Here is a 23,522-nt window from a genome sequence, read left to right as displayed (position 1 = left end):
AAATGATTGAGGCAGAGAGGATATATAGTCAAAATGTTTTTCCCTGTGGTAGAACGTATCAGTATGAATAGGGCACAGGTTTGTGAGGAGGAGTTTTAAAGGGGATGTTAGGGGAAAGGTTTTCTTTCCTCTGTGCTCCCTCTGTTTACACATTTCCCATAGAGTAGCTGTCAGCAGTACCCTCTGAGTCATCCATCTTCACCAAGTCTCCACTCTGTTCTTCCTATCCCAATCCCCTTCTCTGCAAGTTTAAATGCACATATTTAAAAGAAAAAAAATGCTCTATAAATTAAGTTTTAAGTATTTAAACGTGTTGAAATGACCTAGATTAATATTGAATGTCTAACGATATACTAACAATATAGGCAGCACAGTAGCTTAGCTGTCAGCGCCACACTATTACAGAGCCAGTCACCGTTTGGGCTTCAATTCCCAATACTGCCCGTTAGGTACTTGTATGTTTTGCCCGTGACTGCAGGGCTACTCCAGATTCCTCACGTGTACAGTTAGGGTTAATGAGTTGTTCCCATGTTCTGGTGGCACTGGATGCACAATCCTTGCTGATTTGATTGTGTCAACGAAATGCATTGTCTGCATCCAATGCTAATTTTTTTTTTAAATTCAGTGAACACTTGCACCAGTGTTTCATTTTTACATTCACATTCATTTAGCTCCTTGTTAATTATCTTATTCACTGGCGAGCCCATCTGGTATAGACTATACTAGGCAATTTGTGCCAATTGCAGCAAATACTAAACTTTCCCCAGTTCTAATGAAAGGACAGACTGAACCATTGTTGTTTCTCTCCACAGATGCTGCCTGCCCTGCTAAACTTTCTGTTTCAGGTACATTAGATATTTTTTCAAAAGGCAGACTGTGGAAAACGACTGTTTGCATGAAATTGAGAAGGTTGCCTCTTCTTGCTGCCGTTCGTAGTACTGACACTACTCGCACTGTTCTGTAGACCAGTGAGACTTGCATACTCATTTCGTATTTTAATATCATTCTCTTACAAAATAGAAGAGAATGATTCCTCTCACCACATTTCTAACCATTCAGACCAAATTGTGATTCATCTTATTCGGATGCATCACGTCTGGGGATGGCAACTACTCTACCAAGATGGCAGGAAATTTCAAAGTTGTGGAACAGCTCAGTTCCTCATGAAAACCAGCCTCCTCTCCACTGGCTCGTTCCACACTTCCCACTGCCTTGGCCCAAGCAGTCAACATAGTCAAAGATTCCCCCCACCCTGGTCATTCATTCTCTTCACCCCCCCCCCTCCCCCACTGAGGGTACTAAGCTGGAACACATGCCACCTGGCTCAAGGATATGTATCCCACTTGAACAGACTTGAATATGATAAAAATTAACTCTTGATCTATCTAATTTGTCACACTCCTTGCACTTCATATTCTATAACTGTAATGGTACATAGACTGCATTATGTATTTCTCAATGTACTTGTGTATGAAACGAATGGTCTATGGCATGCAGACAAAAAGCTTGCCACTAAATCTCAGCACCTGTGACAGTAATAAGCCAATGTTTATGCCAACTCGCAGAGTAATGAGATGAGTTCCACACCTCCCCCCCCCCCCCCCCCCCCCCGGATCCCAGTCTTTGGACAGAAGCAGATTTGCAGGTTGAGAATAGTTAAAGTCTTGGCAAATAATTGCTCTGCATTTTATAGACAGCACAAACTATTCAGAGTGCATCGCTGCTGGACGTCAGGCAGATCGTGTTCTCACCAAGCTGGCTGCTCTCACCTGGATGATATCGAATTTCTCACACGTTGGAGCTGCGTTCATCCAAGCATATGGAGAGAACTGGTAGATCAAGTGTGATATTGCCTTGATAAATAAAATGGGAATTCTAGAGTCAGTAAAGGTAAGATCTGCACTTTAGTAATTATTTAACATGCTGTTTTTACTTCATGTTAATAATCATTATCCAGTATTATAACATTGCATTATCTGATCTGAAAGAAAGTTCTGCAAAGATCCAAGTGAGTATACTGCCATTATAATACATTGGATCTGTACAACGTATAATCCTCCGTAACTTCTGCCACCTCCTACGTGATCCCACCACCAGCCACATCTTCCCCTCCCCCCCCCCACTCTCGGCTTTCCGCAGGGATTGCTCCCTATGCGGCTCCCTTGTCCATTCATCCCGCCCCCCCCCCCCATCCCTCCCCACTGACCTCCCTCTGGGCACTCATCCCTGTAAATGGAAGAAGTGCTACACCTGCCCCCACGTTTCTTCCCTCACCTCCATCCCAGGCCCCTGACAGTCCTTTCAGGTGAGGCACCACTTCACCTGCGAGTCAACTGGGGTGATATACTGTATCCGGTGCTCCCGATGTGGTCATTTATACATTGGGGAGATCCGCTGCAGACTGGGAGACCGTTTCGCCGAACACTAGCGCTCAGTCCTCCAGCAGTGGTGGGATCTCCCTGTGGCCACACACTTCAATTCCACAGACCACTCCCACTCCGATATGTCTGTCCATGGCCTCCTCTACCGTCAAGATGAGGCCACACGCAGGTCAATGGAGAAATACCTTATCTCCCGCCTAGGTAGCCTCCTACCTGCTGTCATGAACATTCAACTCACAGACCTCCATTGATACCCCTACCCCCCCACCCTTACCCCCATCCCTATCTATTATTTTAGTCTGGTTCTCTTTCTCTCTCTTTCCCCCCTCACTATAATCTCCCCCCAGCCCTACCTTTCTTTCTCTTTTATTTCTCATAATTCTCTACCTTCCCCCAGCCCATTTCCCTCCAGCCTATCACTTCCCAGCTCTCTACTTCATCCCTCCCCCCACTTCTTATCCCCCCTTGACCATCCCATGTTACTTCACTCCTGATGAAGGGTTTTGGCCCAAAACGTCGTCACTACCTCCTCCCATTGACGCTGTCTGTCCGGCTGAGTTCTGCCAGCATTTTGTGTTTTTATTTAATTCCTTTAATATTGATTGATGTCTAGGTCATTTAAAGTCAACCTATAATTAGCTTCTGATTATAATCAGCTATTTCCTTTTAAGTTTTCCCATAAACCACAGTCAAGCAATTTTGGTAATTTACAGATGAAAACCAGTTTGTGAAATGGACCTGGGAATTGTTTTGGAAAGAAGGCAATGAAGCTTGTTCTGTGTTGGTGAAAATTTTAAAATGCCTGGCACCTTACAAAGAGCTGGGTGATCTCACAAAACTGAAGTCAGCAACTGCACCCCAGCTAATGTCACCAGTTTGCTCTGGTGCAGGATTTGTAGCTACAGTTGCAAAGTAATGGTGAGTACACTTTGAAAGGAATTTAACTGTGAAGTATCATAGAATAAACAAAGTTGCTACACAAATCAAGTATTTTTACATTTAAATTTGTAGAAATAATCTAAAATAACTGACAATGGAGACTTCTAATACAGATCAGCAATAATTTAGTGATCACTATGTTATTGAGAAGATCACGGGTACTAAGGAGGGTAATTATGAGTTAAGCTACCTTGTATGAGATGACTGCAGAACGGGGTTTCTCTCTTCAGAGAGTTTGGCCAATTAGTTCCATTATCAAAATAAATGACAGCTTCAAATTTACACTTTATGGTACTAGCTTAACATATAAACAAACTAAACTCAAATTAGTAAAGTATCATGGTTAGAATTTGAATTGTGCTCTATTGATTATTGAGGTCTTCCATCTCTGGCAGTGTTCAGAGTTTTCATCATGTCAGCAGCTTACTCTGTTTCCACCACTGTCAGTCATGCAAGTCGTGGATGGAGACTCAGGAATAACATTGCACTCAGATGTAGAAGGATTTCAGGGTTGTTAGCCCTGAGGTGAAGCCCTGGAACTGGAGCACTCGTGGACCACTCTTAGTCTGGCCTCCACCCTCGACCTGTGTGGCATGGGGTGACCCTACCAAGAGCAAAAGCACAAAGCCCTGACTTCAGCCAACATAGTTCTCCACGTCATTGAGGCACGCAACCCAATGACAGGGTTGTAGCCTCCTTGGAGGACGTTTCTGGATTATTAGTTCAAAAACTTGCAGTCTGACCATTCTTTATTTCACATATGAAAGTATAGCTAGTGGCTCAATTGAAACAAAAGATTACCACTGGAGAAAAATGTCATTTTGCTGAATTTCTATGTTGACAGTAATTCCACTGAGAGTACCTAGCTCTAACTTCAAGCTGTCCATTGAAGAACTAGGCTTCTGCTCAGAGGTTTACAGGGTGGCCCACAGTGCAAAATCTTAATGTATTGGATGGGTTAATGCTAAAGTACAGCATGGAACTTAAGGATTTTAACAGCTCAGATCTCTGGTCACATGTAATCATAACATGTATCTAAATGAAATGGAGGAAAGCTAATTGGGAAGCATGTAAAAATTGATCTACAAGGAAGAGGAAGACAAAACGAGGTAGTAACACGTTTGCTGGACATTTCTGTAAACTCCATTTTCACTAGATGTACATTTAAATCTTCAGGATTAAGCATAGTGACTTACAGCAACCAACTAGTAGTGTGGTGATGAGCAATTCTTTGTGGCTTCCAAGCCAGGTTTCTAAATCACAAATTCCAGTGAGTTTTTTTGAGTAGTACCATCCTTCCTCCAAGAGGCAAGTAGGCTCAAGTCCACCTTTAGAATTAGGCCACAGATTGCTGATTAAAGCCCAAAAGTAATACCACCCTGAGCTTCATTGTCTTGCAGGCATTCACAGTAGAAATACAAAAGAGTTGATAGAAACTACATACAAAGAGTGACAAGCAACCAAAGTGCAAAATAAATTGCAAACACATTAAAAAAATATATAAATAATAAAATAAAGAATTGAAATTATAAATTACAGATAAACTTATTCAAGATCATATGCGCTTAGATTAACTCTACCTAGGAGAGAAGGGGCAGAGGAATAACAGATATTAAAAGTTTACAGTCAGTTAAAACTTATTAGGATATACTGTCATCAACAAAACCAGAAATCAGTACTCCACGCAATCATATACAATTCCGATAAGTATACACACCACTAATGTTAAATGAGAACACAACCCAGAAAAATGAAGACTTATCACTATTAAGAAAAAGCGAACCAATGGAAGATCATGACCCTCCATGGAAGATCATGCATCCCTACGATCTGAGCAGACGAGATGTCAGCAAGGAAGCGTTAAATGCCTGGCTCAGAGTTGGAGACCTCTTCCCAGAATCAGGATTCCTTGTACAATACAGGATCAGGTGGTTATCAAAAAAAAAGATTTAAAATACCTAATACAAGAACAACTAATATGATATATGTAGCAAATGACAAGAAAAAAAACCCAATCCAAACATGATAGGATCCTGTAGCAGTTTCACACAATCCAATTTCTTACACAGACACTAAGCCAGATCTAGTTTGAGAGTAACAATACCACAAACTATATTATGGTCAGTTATTATGGATAGGGTAATCAATAAGCATCTGGTCAGAATAATACAGGATAAACAGGAACTTATTTAATAGATATAGCCATTCTAAACACACAACTTACAGAAATCAATAAGTGAAAAACAGCAGAAGTAAGCCAAATTAAGAGGAAATTGAAAGACTGGGGACCATGAACAAAGTACACTTTAACTTGATAGTAATATCAACAAACGGTGTCATCCTAAAGGCACTGAACAATTAGAGCTACACAGCAATAGTTACGTAAATTTGCAGAAAGCCACAATACTAAACACCAAGATAGTCCAAAAGTTCCTAACAATTGAGAAATGAGTATGCTGGACTATGGTTTTACCAGCTTGAGCTGAGAAAAAAAATAATAGCACAATATTCCTACACGCAAATGTGTATCAAATGGCAGATCAACAGTGTTAATAAAATACAACTTAATCCCTCTAGACATGTTAAACCAAATAAAGCATGTAGCTCAAGAGCTAGAAAGAAATCAAATTAAAGAACACAATGTTATATAAAAAACTAAAGATGCCACCCACTGAAGTGCTGATGAAAATAGAATTACTTCAACTTCTCCACAACCTGATGTTGGTAGCCTTCACTGATGTAGAGCCTTCACAGAATGCTAAAGCTGAGCTTACAGATAAAATTAGCTAAACATTTATCATACTAACAGAATACATGGACACTGACCCAACAACGAGATCCTACATACCAAAACAAAATCAGTCAAAATTTGCAAAAATTGTTAATAATCTCAATATTAGCAAAACTTGAAACATTTGAAGAACTACACATAACATACCATGCAGCATTAACAGTACAGTGTAATGGCTCCAAAATAGAGGCATTCATTAATGGAAACCTAAAACAGTAATGAAATAAGAACACTGAAATTGCAGAAGATCAAGAAGCAAAACTGGAACCTTAGAGCAGAAATAGCCCACCTAAATGGAATACATCCTTTAAAAGGGATAACCCTAGCAAGAAAGAGAAAAGCTAAGGAAATACCTCAGAAATATTAGGCCTATTCAGGACATAATCAACCTAAAAGCATTGTAGAATTTATAGATACACTAAAACAAAAGCTTAGTGCATACAAAGCCATACTAAATAGATCATTAGTGAACAAAGCATTGGGGGCTGAACAGTTTTATAATGCACTATATCACTGTATCACCCCAAAGTAACTACACAGTAGCATTAAACAATAAGGCCTAGACAGCAATATTTATTTAAATTTCCAGAAACCCACAATACTGATCACCACTGGAATAGTCTGAAAGTTTCTAGCAATTGAAAGATGTGCTTGGCTATGCCCACACCTTAAGTTTTACCAGCTTGAGCTGAGAGATAAAATCCAATACACACAACTGAGAACATGAGCTGTAGGGATCCTTGAAGGTGAGTCCATAGGTTGTGTTCAGTGATCAAATCAGTGTTGAGGTGAGTGAAGTTATCCACCCCATTTCAGGAGCCTGATGGTTAAAGGTAATAACTGTTCCTGAACCAGAGTTCGTTCATTCTCCCTGTGGCCGTGTTGGTTCCCTCCCACATTCCACAGATGTGGAAATTAGGGTTAGTAACTTGTAGGCATGCTATGTTGGTGTCGGAAGCATGGTGAGACTTTCAGGCTGTGCCCAATACGTTTTGGCCTCTATTGGTCATTGATACAAACAATACATTAACTGTATGTTGTGATGCTTTGAGATGACAAAAATGAATCATGCCTACTGTCTTTAGGATGTCCTGATAACACAAAATTCTAGAAATTCTTTCTGCGGGACTCAAAGAAACCATCTTTGCAATGAGACATTAAACAGTCCTCATCAGGAAATTTTTTTAAAGTAATATGATACAACTAAGAAATATTCACAACATCTCTGGGTTACAGTCATCTTTCAAGTGACATTACCAAAAGTAGCCGAACTATTGGAGGCTTGAGAGTACTGATGCTGTAAACAGGAGCAATGAGCAAAATGCTGGAAAAACTTGTTTTTGACCTCCGCAGAATCAATAGAGAAAAATGGACAATTGATGAATCGAGTTGAGACCCTTCATCTCAACCTGAATCATCAACTGTCTATTTTCCTGCCGGACCCACTGAGTTTCTCTGACTATATGTTACTCACTCACCGTTCAGAATTTAGCTGTAGATTCTTCTACAAAACAGCAACAATACTTCCATAGTACTCTCAATGTTGCCTCCTCTACATTGAGGAGACCAAGCATATACTAGACAGGTCTCTCCACAGTGGTCATCTTAAATTTCTATTTGCATGTTATTTCAAATCCCCTCCCCATTCACAGAGCTGTCTGATCTTGATCTTCTCCACTCATGGTGTAGCCAACACAAATCAGAACACCACCAGCTCATATTCCACTTGTGGTGGCCTGGAAACCCATGCTAATACGAACATTCAATATTCCAGTTTCAAGTAAATGTGACCCCCACCTTTGGCCCTTTCTCACTCCTACCAGTCCACCTAGGTTCTTTATCATTGTTTATCTTGTCCATCCACACAACCCCATACACTGATCACCTAGATTTGTTACTCTCCCCCAACTGGTTCTATTTGGCCTCCACCCCTCTTCATCATATTCCTCTATCACCGTCCAACTTCCATCTCCCTTTCCTCTCCTCCACCTGGCTCCATCTGTCCACCATCCTCTACCACAGGTCCACCTATCACCTACCAGCCCATGTCTTACCCATCTCTCTTTCTCCTAGTTTTTTCTGGCCAGTTTCCCAATCTCAATCTTTGGTACTTGGCCAAGGAACCCCCTCCCCCCAAAAAATCAGGTCTGGGTGCTTTCCATGGATTCTCACCTGAAGGCAGCTTACACATCAGCTTCAGAGGTGGAGATCCTAGGATCAAGTTGAGGAAGGGGAAGTCTTGCAAAATGCTGGGAAGATCACAGGAATTAACAAAAAAAGTGCAAAAGGCAAAGACATGGATGTAATCAACCATTTATTTCAACTAACTGCTCAACTGTTATGTAGACAAATCCAATGTGTTGCCATTTTGAATCTCAAGTAGGGTGCTAATCAACACATGTTATTCCAGACACTGAAAGCTAATTGAACTGCTTTGCATGTAGCTTTCTTCACATCAAGAAGTGAAACATTCCCAGCTGAGTGGGATTGGGTTTCTACAAAACTGATGGCAAATTAACTACAAATTTAATGCACACTCAGCTGTTTTGCTAACATTTTGTCTTGTAGGACTGTGGACAATTTCAGCCAAATTTTACTCACTTTCAGCTGTTTTCCTGTGATGTCTGAATTCAGATCAAAGCTTTCATGTTTAAAAGAATGTTGAAAGTAATAAATCATTCTGAAATGTGAATACATTTCAATGAATAAGTCTTGTAAGGTCTGGAGCAAGTAAAGCATTTGATGTGGGCAGTAATCATGTTACTATTACTTTCCATTTCCCAACTGGGCACAGAATGTGGGTAGGCGTTTCCTCCAAATGAATGGCACGGATTTACTGCTGTTCCAGGTCATATTGATGCTGGCCAGTTTGAAAGTTCTGGGATTTTTACATATAGGTGGTATCTTTCCTGAAATGTATGCTTTGTGAAGCAAGCTTCCATTCATACATAGAACAGCAATGAAATTCTACAGCCTCCACTCAGTTCAACAGCCATAAATAGAGAATAGAGAAACCTTTCATATTAAGAATGTTATGGTATGATTATCTATGGTTCAGCCCTTCAGCTCAGTGGCAGTCGCTTGCTTCCGAACCCATAGTTTCAGGGTACTTCGAAACTTAAACATTCCTTATCTGATAGTAATGTGTCCTTTAAGGAGAAATATTAAGATGAGGCTTTCGCCATGACCTGAAGCATATAGGGATGATCTTCGAACATCATTTGAAATAGTTTATTCCTAGTATTTAATCCCCTCCCCCCAGAGTTATCAGAGCTAACCATTAAATTGAGGGCATATGTTTAAGGTGAAGGGGCAAGTAGCTTTTTTTTAAAATGAGGAAGATGCTGGAAAGCACTGCCAAGAGTGGTGGTGGAGGTCAATACAACAGAAACATTTAAGAGGCTCTTTAAAAAGTCACGAGTGTGCAGAGAATGGTGGGGTAGGAATATTGTATAGGCAAAAGCGATTAGTTTAGATAGGCATTTAATTAGTTTGACACAATATCGTGGGCAGCAAGGTCTGCCCCTGTTCTATGCTCTATTTGTTAATGTATGGGAATTTCAAATTGCTTAGCAGGTTTGCTGCAGCACTAACTACACTTGAAAACAGCACGTAAACAGCAACATTCTCATGACTACACCTTTTCTCCATGGGGAGCATTGACAAGCCACTTAAGCCAAGTTGTTACAAAATAAAATATTATCAATCCTGTCCACGTTTAAAAACCTGCTTCCTTAAGAAATTAATAAACAATTAAACAAATTTCCTGTATTGTGTCTTCTCTGTGCAATTTTCATTACAAAACTTCACATTTATTAAGACAATGACTAAAAGAATGGCTAGGATACCATCAACTGACTGTTTGCTTATGATGTGCTATCTGATATGTTGACAGAACACATTAAACCTCATTTGGTCGTTCTGTTGCAGCCTTCTGCCAATCAGACAAGCACGCAAGACTGAGACTAGACACATGCACCCTTTGGTGATGACGTCTCAGTTGTGTCTGGCTCTGTCTACAATACTCACTTTGCTTCTGTTTACTAATAGTTCATCCTGCGGGGAATTTTTAGACTAGAAGCCATCTTGAACTAGTTAAAAGAAAAAAAATTGGATTTTTAGATTGCTTAGCTTGACAAGTGGCATGAATCTATTATTAAAGATGTAAGATGCATTTAAGTAATTAAAATGAGCAGCTAAGGAGACAAGAATTCCCTTTTATGAAAGGAAATTTTCAGTATGTTTACTAAATCTTGATGCTATAAATAGAAAAGATAAGTGTGAAACAATTGGTCTATTATGCAATACACACAATACTGGAGGAGCTGAGCAGGCCTGGCAGCCTCCATGGAAAAGAGTACAGTTGACGTTTCGGGCCGAGACCCTCATCAGGAGTCCAGGGAGGGAAAAAAGAGAGTCAGAGTTAGAAGATGGAGGAGGGGCAGGAGAAACACAAGGTGATAGGTGAAACTGGGAGGGGTGAAGTAAGGAGCTGGGAAGTTGATTGGTGAAAGAGACACAGGGCTGGAGATGTGGGGATTCTGATAGGAGATGATAGAAGACCATGGAAGAAATAAAGACGGATGAGCACCAGCAGGTGATGGGTAGGTAAGGGGTAAGGCGAGAGAGAAAAGGGAATAGGGAATGGAGAATGGTGAAGGGGGTATTACCATAAAGAGAAACCAATAAACATAGACAACAGTGCTTTGCTTCCAGATGAACTCAGTGCCTTCTATGCTCACTTTGACAGTCAAAACATGGAGGAACCTTCTCAAACTCCCACAGCACCTAATGATCCTGTGATTTTCAGGATGAGACAGACTTGTGAACAGCCTCCAGGAGTGCGAACCCATGAAAAATGTCCGTCCCAGGCGAGGTACCTGACTAAACACCTGTGCTGATCAACTGGCTGAGTGTTCACTGAGATCTTTAACCCTTCGCTTCGGCATTCTGAGATACCCACCTGCTTCAGGGAGACTTCACTTATACCAGTGACTGAGAACATGATAGCCTGCCTCAGTGAATACAATCCAGTCTCATCTACATTTACAGTAATGAAGTGTTTTGAGAGGTTGGTGATGAAACATATTAACTCCCGACCAAGAAGCAAATTGGATCCAGTTCAACTTGCCTACAGGCGCAACAGCTAAACAGTGGACACCATCTCATTGGCTCTTCACTCAACTCTAGAACATCTGGACAGCAAAGATGCGACCATCAGGATGCTCTTATGAATTACAGCTTGACATTCAATACCATCATCCCCTCAAACCTAATTGATAAGCTTCAAGATCCTAATCTTAACACCTCCTTGATCATCGATTTCCTCACTTTTAGACCCCAGTCAATTCAGAATCACAACAACATCTCCACAATTTCCATCAGCAAGGCGCACCACAAGTCTGTGCTCAGCCCTCTGCTCTAGTCACTTTACACTTGACTGTGGCAAAGCATAGGTCCAATGTTCTACTCAAGTTTGTTAATAATACCACTGTCTTTGGCCCAATCAAAGGGGGTGATGAATCAACATGTAGGAGGGAGATTGAAAATCTGGCTGAGTGGTGCCTCAACAACTCAATGTCAGCACGACCCACGAAGCTGATTATTGACTTCTGGAGGATGAAGCAAGAGGGTCAGCAGCTTAGTTCCTCAGAGCTATCATTTCGGAGGACCTGCCCTGGGCCCAGCATGCAAGTGCAATTACAAAGAAAGCTCAGCAGTGCCTCTACTTCCTGTGGCACTTGTGAAGATTTGGCATGACATCCAAAACTGACTGTAGGGTAATGTAATCGGTAGAAATGTACACAATTCACAACCACCAACATTGAGTTGGGGTTTCGCTTGAAGAGGCTGGTCTGACCCGATGATGCAATTGGTAAAGGACTTTTAATTGCGCTTTGCGTATAGTTTGAGTTGAATAACTTCCTGTGTGACATAGGTGCTGGAGTAACTGTGCTGCCAGCATCGCCTGGTGATGAGAAGGCAAAGAGCAGTGAAAGCTCACTGCAGGATCCATGCTTACGGGATATGTCAGGTGGCGTTATACATGGGACTTTGTCCTGGCTAAAGTGGTGCAGATTTCCCGTGTGCCCAAGGACTATTAGTCAGTCTTAAAAACTGCCAGCTTGTGGATATGAAGGACTTTGGGCCATTACCCTATTTCCCCAGTAAGTTCCCAACGACTGGCATGAGTTTACTCAACTGCTGGGCCAATTCCCAATGCTCACCAAGCCTACATTCGCCACTACAGTCACAGGACACGGGGTTCAGCACTACATTTCGTCAGCTGCCCGTGTGCATAGACTGGACCCAGAAAAGCTGGCAATCGTGAAGACTGAGTTTGCCAACACGGAGAGACTTGACATTGTATGCCTGTCGAATAGCCCCTGGGCTCACCTCCCCCTCCATATTGTCCCCAAGTCAGATGGTAGCTGCCTCCCATGTGGTGATTACCAATGCCCTAAAGAGGCCACCAGCCCTGATTGTTACCCGGTCCCACACATGCAAGACTTATCGGCACGTATACCTGGAAAGCTGATTTTTTTGCACCCCAAAGCTGATCCAGTTAGGGGCTACCATCGGGTGAAAAATGCAGTACAGACCTTGCAGCGGCTGCTTGGCTCCATGTTAAAGGACCTCGATTTGCTTTACCTGGATGACACACCTGTCACCATTGCATCCGAATCCGAACACATCTCATCTCGGCACACCGAGCTCTAAAGCCCGTATTATTAACCCCGAGTGCCGGCTAGGGTTGTCAGTCATCGACTTGCTTGGTCATCGCACCTCTGCAGAAGCTGAGAAAACCCATTCATCAGAAGAAGCCGCTATTATGGATTTCCAACACACAATGCTACTAAAAAACTACACGAAGTTTTAGACATAGTGAATTCCTATCACTGCTTCATTCCACTTGCTACTTAACTGTACAGTGCACTTATAGGCAACACCTCGAATCACATGCTAGCTGGTCAGCCGATATTTGATGATACCAAGCGAGCTCTTTCCCAACATTTCCCTACTGGCGCCCCACTCCCCATTGCATCTATAGCCATTACTACTGTTGCTTTGGACTGTGCCGTGGGGGCTGTACATGAACAGTTAGAGGACTTTCACTGCACTTTGTTCAGTATTTTAGAGTTCAGTTAAGTGAGTTGTTACAGTTTTTCTTAAACATAAAACACATCAAGTCATCTTGCTTGCAAAAACCTACAGGACAGACTTCTGTAGATGTGTGGTGGAAAGTATATTGATTGGCTACACCACAACCTGGTATGGAAACACCAATGCACTTGAACAGAAAATCCAAGTCATGGATATACCTCACCCCATCACAGGTGAAGTCGTCACTCAGGTCATGCTCTCACCTTGCTGCTGCTATGAGGAAGGTAGTAAGGGAGCCTCAGGACTCACCACCATCTTCAGCAACAGTTATTACTTCTCAACCATTAAGCTCTTGAACCAAAGGGGATAACTTCATACACCCCATCCACAGCCTATGGACTCACTTTAAGGGGCTCACCATTCATGTTCTTGACATTTAATTATTGTTTCTTTGTGTATTTGCTGTTTGTCATATTTTGCACTCTGGTTGAATGCTCAGGCTGGTGCAGTCTTTCATTGATTGTATTACAAACTTAATGAGTATGTTCACAAGAAGGTGAATCTCAGGGTTGTATATGGAGACATGCACTTTGAGAATAAATTGACTTTAAACCTTCACAAAGCCTTTGACAAGATGCTACGCGAGAGATTAATAAACAGAACTGGAGCACTGCGGGAGGAGGGGAGTGGCTGGGATTGAGGAATGGTTAACCTACAGAAAGGAGGAAATGGGAACCCATGGGTTATTTTTAGGTTTGGAGGACAGTAACTAGTGAGGTGTCACTGGATTTAGTGCTGGGGATTTGGCTGTTTGAAAGAATACAAGTGATATGGATGATATTGATGAGGAGTATAAATTGTGGAGGTTTGCAGCTGATGGAGGTTTGGAGGTGTGGTGAACTACATTTACCTGTCTGGATACACCCCTCTGCTGACTGCTCCTGTGGCTCCTCCCACAGACCCCTGTATAAAGGCGGTTGGAGGCACTGCTCCCCCCTCAGTCTCCAGGATGTTGGGTGGTGGGCTCTTGCTGCTAATCGTGGTCTCTTGCAGCTAATAAAAGCCTATCGTTCACCTCCCGTCTCCAAGAGTTATTGATGGTGCATCAGGAGGACTGCATGCAAGTACACACAAATAGCTTAAACAACCTTCCACTGGACCACAGCACCTGTCACACATGGCACAGGAAACAAAATGCTACCACAAACAAGTTAAAAAATAAAAGTGCATGTAGTGCACGGCACAGGAAAACAGCTCACTGTCCTAGTGACAAGATCTCAGTGACGGCAGGGGTTTCATTGGGTGGGGGTGTGGTGGAAGAAGACAGTCCCAGTGACCCTCTCGGTGATTTTTACTATCCTCTGTAGGATCTTGTCGTCTGATGTCTTACAGCTTCTGTATCACACAATGATGCTGCCAGACAGGAGATTCCTGATGGTGTTTCTGTAGAAAGTTGTTAGAATAGGGGCAGGGAGCCTGCAAGCCTCAGTCTCCTTAGAAAATGTAGGTGCTGCTGTGTCTTAGACTAACAAGTCAGGGTATTGTTTGAAAGGTGCAAAATGAGAGGTGTTGAAGTTCAGTGATTGCCGTTATATACCAGTCAATAAAGTTCACCTGTAGGTACAGCAAGCACCTAGGAAGGGAAATGGCCTTAATTTGCCAGAGAATTTGAGGCCAAGCCTAGAGATGTCTTCCTCCAATTATACATGGTCCTGTTGAAACTACAAGTGAAACAGGTCTGATGTCTTTACCCAGGGAAAAGATACTGTACTTGTAATAGAGGGACTGCAAAAAAAATATTTGAGGTTAATTCTAGTTTGTGAGTATCACATGTAGAAAGTGACAGGGATATTGCTTCCTGTGGCTGAAATGTCTGCCCAGAGGGTAGAAAATCGTTAGAATTCACTTTTCAAGAGAACTATAGAGACCAGTTTACTGCGTATATTCAAAACAGGAGATTGATACATTTTTGTATATTAAAGAAATAGTGAATTAATATGGGTTTGGTGGGCTATAAGTTCAGCTGTAATCTTGACTAGCAGAGTGGGTACGAGGGAACAAATGACTCAGCATGGCCTCTTTCTCATTTTTATAATGTTATTTAAAACTTCTGCAGGCTTTTCTACCCAATTTTAACCAGTTTAAATCTGAAATGCAGGTCTATTATTCCTTTTGTTTTGAAAATACCAGTTATATTTCTCCATGAAACTTTTAGTGAAGCTTCTTCACGTGAATTCCTCTGTTCTAGCATTTTCTTCTCCGTATATGCAAGCCCAATATTGTGTTGTGTCAGAGAATTGTACAGCCTGCAGCATGGTGCCTCTTCCCGTTCTTATCTTTGGAGAATGGGAAAGATATTTTATAAAACTTGTTAGCTTTGTTAGGCTTGAACTGTGTCAGAATGCACACTTTCTTCAGCGTACATCTTGCCAAGGTGCTCAGAATGGAAATGAGGCAAGTGCCGCTACAAGATCTACCATCGAGGACACCCAGCATCAATGCTGTGCTCTCTTCGTTCTGCTCCTTCAGCAAGGTGCAGGAGCCTCAGGTCCCACACCACCAGGTTCAGGAACAGTTATTACCCTTCAACCATCTGGCTCCTGAACCTGTGTGGATAAACTGGCTCACCTCACTGAATTGATTCCACAACCTATGGACTCATTTTCAAGGGCTCAGACTCATGTTCTCATTATTATTTACTTACACATTTTGCACAACATAGTTCACACTGGTTGGTTGTCAGTCTTTGTGTATAGGTTTTCACTGAATTCTATTACATTTCTGTGTGAATGCCTGCAAGAAAATGAATATCAGGGCAGTCATGTTGACATGCATTCTAAGTAAATTTATTATCCTAGTATTAAGTCAGTTTGAACATTCAACTAAACAAAATCATAATTGCAAAGCTAAAAGCTGCAGATTCTGTAATAAAAATATAAAATGTGGAAGCATACAGCAGATTCAGGTAATCTGTACAGAGAAACAATAAACGATTCAGGTTAATTACAAGTCTTAAATTCTAAAGACCAGAAATACTGCTAAGCATCCGAATTGCACCCAATGGATCAAAGTGCAAATGGAAAGCTCAATCCATCACTATATTCTACCAAACGAAAATTTGAAAGTCCATATATGATTGAGTTCTGATGAAGAGCTTCAGCCCAAAATATCAACTGTTTATTCACTCCATAAATGCTGCCTGACCTGCTGAGCTCCTCCAGCATTTTGTGCACACCGCTCTGGATTTCCAATCCGCAGAATCTCATGCTTGTCATTGATAGCCTATTTGAAAACCACACTGTTACCATGGAAACTCAACTCAGTGAATATCTTTTGAGGCTACTAAATTATTTAAACAAAGTAGGCTCACAAGTTATCACAAAGTTAAGCACGTGCATGTTCATAGATAGGTTTTATTATATTGGCCGCCTGGGATGCATTTTAATTCCCAAATTTATTCTCTCTGACTCTCCTTCGATCTGAAATTGTACCTAATATATTAAGCATGGATGTGGCATGACCTGAAGTCAAATTAACATTTCATTCATTACAAGCTGGAACATGAATGCAATCCCACAAATAAAATACAGAGGTTCTCCAAAGGACTCACTCATTTTCTTCGGTAGATTCGTTTCGGTGCATTTACATTTTCCAGACATATGGAAAGCAAGCTCATGTAATTTAAAGGAAGTTTTACTCATTCCTTGGAGACAAGAAAGGCTGCAGATGCTGGAAATCTGGAGCAACACTCAAAATACTGGAGGAACTCAAAGAGTCAGGTAGCATTTATGAAAAGATACTGAGAGTTAATGTTTTTGAGTTGAAAACCCTTCTTCATAACTCACTTCTTTATTGACTTCTTACTAGTTAGAAAGAAATTAAAGTGCGATTCATCAAATAACTTGGCCAGAGAGGATTTAAAAAAAAATTAAGTATATGATTAAATAATAGTTTATGACTGAAGCCTCTTGCTCCACACATCACAAGAAGCCCACTTAAGGTTGGACAAGATTAGCTTAGTGTCACATTGTGAACTGCATCATTCACATCAAATCAACGATGATGGTGCTGGACAGCCCTGGAGTGCCGCCATCTTTGGAATGTGGGAGGAAAGAGGACTCCTTGAGAAACTCATAGCCAAGGGGAGAATGTACAATCTCCTGCCAGGTAGTTGCAAGAATAGAACCCCAATCAGTAATCACTGGTGCCATACTAGCATTATGCTAACTGCGATATTAACCACGCCGCTCAAGATGCCAAGGTAAATCATAACCCAATGATTGGCATGAAGTGAAAATTTAGTAAATCTCAGAACAAAGGCAATTGTTCCAACTTTGGCTTTCAAAGTTAAGCTTTTTTTTTATTTCATTCTAACTATTGTAGTGGCCAAATAAAATAGACTCACATTGGGGATGGAACAGCTCTCCTTGTCACTTTCATTGGGCTTGTTGCTGTTGCAGGAAAGCAACATCTATCATCAAGACTCACACCACCTAGGCCATGCCTTCTTCTTCAGGAATGTCATAGAGGAGACTCAGGACCCACACCACTAGGTTCAGGAACAGTCATTGCCCCTCAGCTATCAGACTCTTGAACCAAAGGGGCTAACTTCATTCAGCTTCAATTGCCCCATCACTGAACTGTTCCTGCAAACTATGGACTCACTTTCAAGGGCTTCATCTCGTGTTTGATATTTACTGTCTATGTATTATTATTTCTCAGCAGATCAGGCAGCATCGACGGAAGAGAGTAACCAGTCCATGTTTCAGGCAGAGATCCCTCCATCGACTCTTTACTCTTTTCCATAGAGGCTGCCTGACCTGCTGAATTCCTCCTGCATTTTGTGGGTGGTGCTTTGGATTTCCAGTATCTGCAGATTTTCTTTTGTTTAGTTTTTCTTTTACATTTGCACAGTTTGTCATCTTTTGCACTTTGGCCATTTGTGGTCTCGTTGATTCTGTGTTTCTTGGATTTACTGAGCATGCTTGGAAGAAATCAATCTCAAGATGTGGTATGGTGACTATGTACTTGGATAATAAATTTACCCTGAACTTTGCCAGTTTAAAATATCTACCCTGGATAACCATCCTTTCCACCCTTTGAAGTGAAAGCTAAGAGTTAATATAGAAGAAATTTTTAAAAAAGGAACATTCTCTAGGTGTTGTGAGGAATCCATGTTATGCTTATGGTTGTACCATTCGCCTCTTCTGCAACCACTCCCCATGCAACCATAGCTCACTCATTCAGCCCTTCATGGTATCTGCCCCTGCTCCTCTCCCAATCACAACTACCTGCCCTCCCATAATCACAGCTCCCTACCTCTTCCAGCTGGGACATCTCTCACCACAATCTCTCCTCTCCCCAACAGTGGCTTCTCTCTACTGTCTTGTAAGATTTTACAATTGCTGAGGACATTCAGCATGGTGGTCTTGCTGTTGTGCTAGCCCTCTGCAGATGGTTTCGTCAAGTGCCAGCTGGAAAACAGAAAAGTGCTGATGTGTTCCTTCTTTCAAGTTCGGCCTTGCCAGGATCCTCGGCCAATCTCAGCCTCCTCCACTCCCTTCACAGCACTTTGCAGATACCTTGGCCAATGATTTTCTCCCTTCGAGGACCTAATTAATATTTAGATCACTATAGTAACTGCTCTGGTTTCAGACACACGCCTCACTGTTGAAACAAAAAAAGCTGTGTTGAATTTCCAGCATCTGCAGATTTCCTCGTGTTTGCTCTTTAATATTTCAGAACTTGGCTCGGAAAATTTCAGGGGTCTTTGGTCTTGTGGGGTAACATTAATTAAAGGAATCCTTGGAGAAATAGCATGAAAGATTGCTTACACAATTTCTGCAGATGTTGCATAGAATAATCATTGTGATCTCTGCATAAACTCCATTTAATTACAATTTTGAAACCGAAATTCAGCACTGTCAACATGAGCAATATGAACACTACCACTGGAGTATGGTGATCTCATTGCCAACAAGCCTCAAAGGCTTTCAATCCACTATGAACTGAAGTCACCTTTCAGACAAAAAAAGAAATGGAAAGTGAAAAAACCCAGATAAAATGGCAGTCTTTTACCTCCGCTGGATGGCAATTGATCATGTGCATTTCCTGTTTTTATCATTACTGGTATGACTGAAAGCAAAGGATCAGTAGTGAATCTAACCCTGCAAAGACCAGTCTTGTGTCTAGTATGAGTGCAAGGCACATGAGAATATTGGGCAAAGCAAACATGTGCCAAATGTCTGCTGCTGATTAATTTTTATTTCATGCACATGAAAACACAATGGGAAGTAATTCATCTCTGGTCACGGCAGCTAAACAGGTGCAAGAATACGAGACACAGTTGAATTCACTTCCCAAGTTTAACTGACTGCTTAAGTTCATCTCTGATGACTGGAGGCAGATCTCTCCATTGATTGTCAACTGAATAACATGGGTTTCTAATTCAACTGAGCATATTGGAAGACTACTCAGGAGTTGGGGAGGCTACCAAAAAAAAATAATAAATTGGGAACGATCAAACTGCACTCAGTGGCCATTCGAATACGTACCTCCTGTATGTCTGTGGTCTTCTGCTGCTGTAGCCCATGTGTTGTGCATTTAGAGTTGCTCTTCTGCACACCATTGGTGTAATGCCTTCCTGTCAGTTTGAACCTGTCTGGCCATTCTCCTCTGTCCTCCCATTAACACGGCATTTTTGCCCACAGAACTGCCAGTCTTTTTTTTTCTGTATTAAATTTAGAGACTGTTTGTGTGAAAATCCTAGGAGATCAGCAGTTTCAGATACTCAAACCACCCTGTATGGCACCGAGACCATTCACAAAGTTACTTAGATTGCATTTCATCCCCACTCTGATGTTAGGTCCGAACAGCAACTGAACCTCCCGCACGCTTTATGCATTGAGCTGTTCACATGATTGGCATATTGGATTTTGCATTAACAAGCAGGTGTACCTAATAATTTGGCAACTGTGTAAAAATGCATTGCATTAATAGTCATTCGGAGATCTGGATACTGGCAAAGCCATCACTTATTGCCCACTCTAAATTTGCTTTGTTTTAAATGGTCTTTTTGAACTGCTGAAGTTAAAGGTACCCGTCAGTTCTGCCAGGTAGTAACAATATTCCAGCAGCATCTGCCACCCCTTCCCCCACAAGGTAATTTTGGTCGGAGTTGGAGGGGAATTTTTAGGCACTGCCAAGTCCACAGCATGAAATGAAACCCACCAAGCGATGCAAGGAAAGAGAACGGACCCAACTGAGGGGCTGGGGTTCTGCTTCTCCAAATGAAGATGAGAATTTTCTGAACACCTTTGTTTTTCTACACACAGCAGTCTCCCAGAGGCATCCTCAAAAATCATTAAAACACAAGACATAAGAGCAGAATGATGCCATTTGGCCCTTTGAATCTGTTCTGCCAATTGTGGCTGATTTATGTTCTATCACATTCTCCTCCCTTCTGCTGGTAAGTGTTGATGCCCGTACCAATCAAAGATTTATCAACCTTCACTTTAAATATATCCAATGACTTGGCTTCCACACCTGTTCATAGCAATGAATTTCAGATTCACCGCCTCTAGCCAAAGAAAGTATAAGGGAATGCCCTTCTGTACTGAGAAGGTGCTTTCTTCCCCTTAACTCACCCACTATGATAAATATCCTCTCTATGTCCACTCTATCCAAGCCTTTCAATATTCGATAGGTTTCAATGAGATCCCACTTATTCTTCTGAACTCTAATTGATAGAGATCCAGAGACACCAAACGCTCCTCATACACAACTCGTACTTTCCCAAGAGCAAACATGAGGAAACCTGCAGATGCTGGAAATTCAAACAACAACAGCAGGCCAGGTAGCATAAGTAGAAGTGCTGTCGCCGTTTCAGGCTGAGACCCTTCGTCAGGATCTCGGCCCGAAACATTGACAGTGCTTCTCCTTATAGATGCACCTGGCCTGCTGTGTTCCACCAGCATTTTGTGTGTGTCATACATTCCCAAGATATCTTTTACAGACCTCCTCTGGACCCTCCCCAATGCCTATACATCTTTTTTTAAGATATAGGGCCAAACTTGCTCACAATACTCCAAAAATAGTCTGATCAATACCTTCTAACACATTTGCATTACATTCTTGCATTTATATTGCAATTTCCTTGAAGTGAATGCTAACATTGGATTTGCCTTCTCAGGGAAAAGCAAATACTCTCTCAAAATGGTTGAGATTCAACAGTGGCCCTTCTATAAATCTGCAAGCTTCCAAGAGGAGTGGAGTTATTTACAGAGACCAAGTTAATGGACATTGACCAGGCTTTGGCACCTTCGGAATAAATAACAGGTTTTACTGTGATGGAAATCTGCTAATTGAGTAATAGTTGATGGCTAATGACTTGCATCAGATTGTGTTGATTGCCAACGCAGTGACACATTTCATCATACGTTTCAATGTACATGTGATGAATGACATTTTCTAATAAAGCTCATCTCATTTTGGAAAGCAGAATGGCTACCCTTGTCATCAAGGTAACACTTGACTAAGTATGATGCCAAAGAACTTCGAAACTGAAGACAAAAGGAAAAACACTAGTTGTACATCAAATGGTGTGAAACAAGTTGCCTCCATTAGTTTAAGATCTAACAATCAGTTGATACCATGTCTTAGTAAGAAGGGCTAAAGCTTCGAAAGTGAAAATATTATTTTGCTGATGCCATGTGCCTTGCTGAACATTGCTACATGGCACTTTTCTTACCGTTCCTACTGAATATGATCAGATAAAACACTGCAGCTATTTTGATCAGATGTCAGTCAACAAGTCATGAGCCAGCCTCAGCTTATTTTGTTGTTTGTGTCAGTTAAGTGGTCTGTGAAGTAATGATGCATGACTTTTGCTAGAGCTATTTTGACAACCTTACCATAATTGATACAGGGCAGGTGCTGCACACATTACTGTTAAGAGTTGCATGGTTAGGACATCTGCTACTTGTTCACACAGCAGCTACAAGCTTTAGCATGACTAGTGTGTATGTGTTATCACAGCAGAACTAACAGTATTCATGCACACAGCAATTGTGGAAAAGTTGCACAAGCAGTGATTCCAAGGTCCAGGATCAGGCTCGATTAGAGACAGAACACTCACCTCCTGAATAGTGACAGGTTTACACACCTGTCAGCCTCTTGCCACTCTCTTCTGAACACCCCAATCCCAACTTAAATCTCCCCTCCCTTAGTCTGCAAGCCCTGTCCTCCCTCCCTTAACTGTCACACACAGTCCCTTCCCCTTCATTCATCCTCTTCCCTCAGCCTTCTCTTCCATCCTTCTTGATGTCTCCCTTCACTCCAAATGCCCCATTCTTTGGGCTGCCTTACTATTGACTACATTCCATCCACACTGTATGGTAGCTGGTGAACAATGGCTATCTTATACCAAAATCCAAGCATGGACAACTGCTCCTTAGAATTTGAGTAAACCCTAATCCTGAGGAACAGCCTAAGCAAAGGAGAATAGAGTTCTGACACAAATGTCAATTCTACTATTAATATCACACCAGAAGATAGCTAGTTAGTCTGGTTAATGAGTGTAGAAGGGCTCCCTGAGGGTAGTCAATGGATTAGGTTAATGTTCTACAGTTCTGCCACATCTACAAAAATGATTCATCTGTTAGCGGGAAGATAATCCAGGGACGGCCACACCTCCATGAATGACAAGGCCTCACCTACTGCTTGCTGGTCAGAAGATCAAATTAACTGCAAACATTTTCACCAGAATTGCTAAGTAAATGAACCACTAGCTTCCTGCAGAGATCCCCTCTTTCTAGAAGCCATTCTTGATCCAGTCCACGTGGATTAACTAAACTGAGGTTAATGAATGTAGGAAAGTCCACATGGCCAGATAAACTATCAGTAGTGCAGAGGCCCCGGCTCCAGAACTAGCCATTTTGTTAGCTCAGTTGCTTCAGTTACAACAGTTCCATAAACACCAAATGTGAACTTTACAGCATCGTACCGGCTTTTCAGCTCACAGTATTGTGCCAACCTTTTTAACTACTCTGAGATCAATATAACCTTTCTCTCCAACATAGCCCTCCATTTTCCTGCATCCATGTGCCTAGCTACATAAGAGGTTTTAGAATGCCCCTAATTTACCTGCTGGTATCACCAATCTTGGCAGGGCATTCCCTGTACCCACCACTGTGTAAAGTATGTACTGCTGACATCCCCTCTACACTTCCCTCCAATCACATTAAAATGATGCTCCTTGAATTAGATATTTACACCCTGCGGGGGGGGGGGGGGGGGCGGGGAAGTCT

General features: G+C 41.7%; 1 long non-coding RNA gene across 2 annotated transcripts; it reads left to right on the top strand.

The window, feature by feature from the left end:
• The first annotated feature begins 1,629 nt into the window (after positions 1-1,629).
• Positions 1,630-21,664, top strand: LOC132396303 (uncharacterized). 2 transcript variants are annotated; one of them, XR_009512937.1, is made up of 4 exons: positions 1,630-1,890; positions 3,095-3,299; positions 20,550-20,683; positions 21,407-21,664. It is a non-coding gene; the product is annotated as an uncharacterized LOC132396303 (long non-coding RNA). The 2 variants fall into 2 exon arrangements; XR_009512938.1 differs by lacking the exon at positions 20,550-20,683.
• The last annotated feature ends 1,858 nt before the right edge of the window (positions 21,665-23,522 follow it).

The sequence above is a fragment of the Hypanus sabinus genome, chromosome 7, assembly GCF_030144855.1.
Source record: "Hypanus sabinus isolate sHypSab1 chromosome 7, sHypSab1.hap1, whole genome shotgun sequence".
In the NCBI taxonomy this organism is placed as follows: domain Eukaryota; kingdom Metazoa; phylum Chordata; class Chondrichthyes; order Myliobatiformes; family Dasyatidae; genus Hypanus; species Hypanus sabinus.
This window is presented reverse-complemented; position numbering and strand designations above follow the sequence as displayed.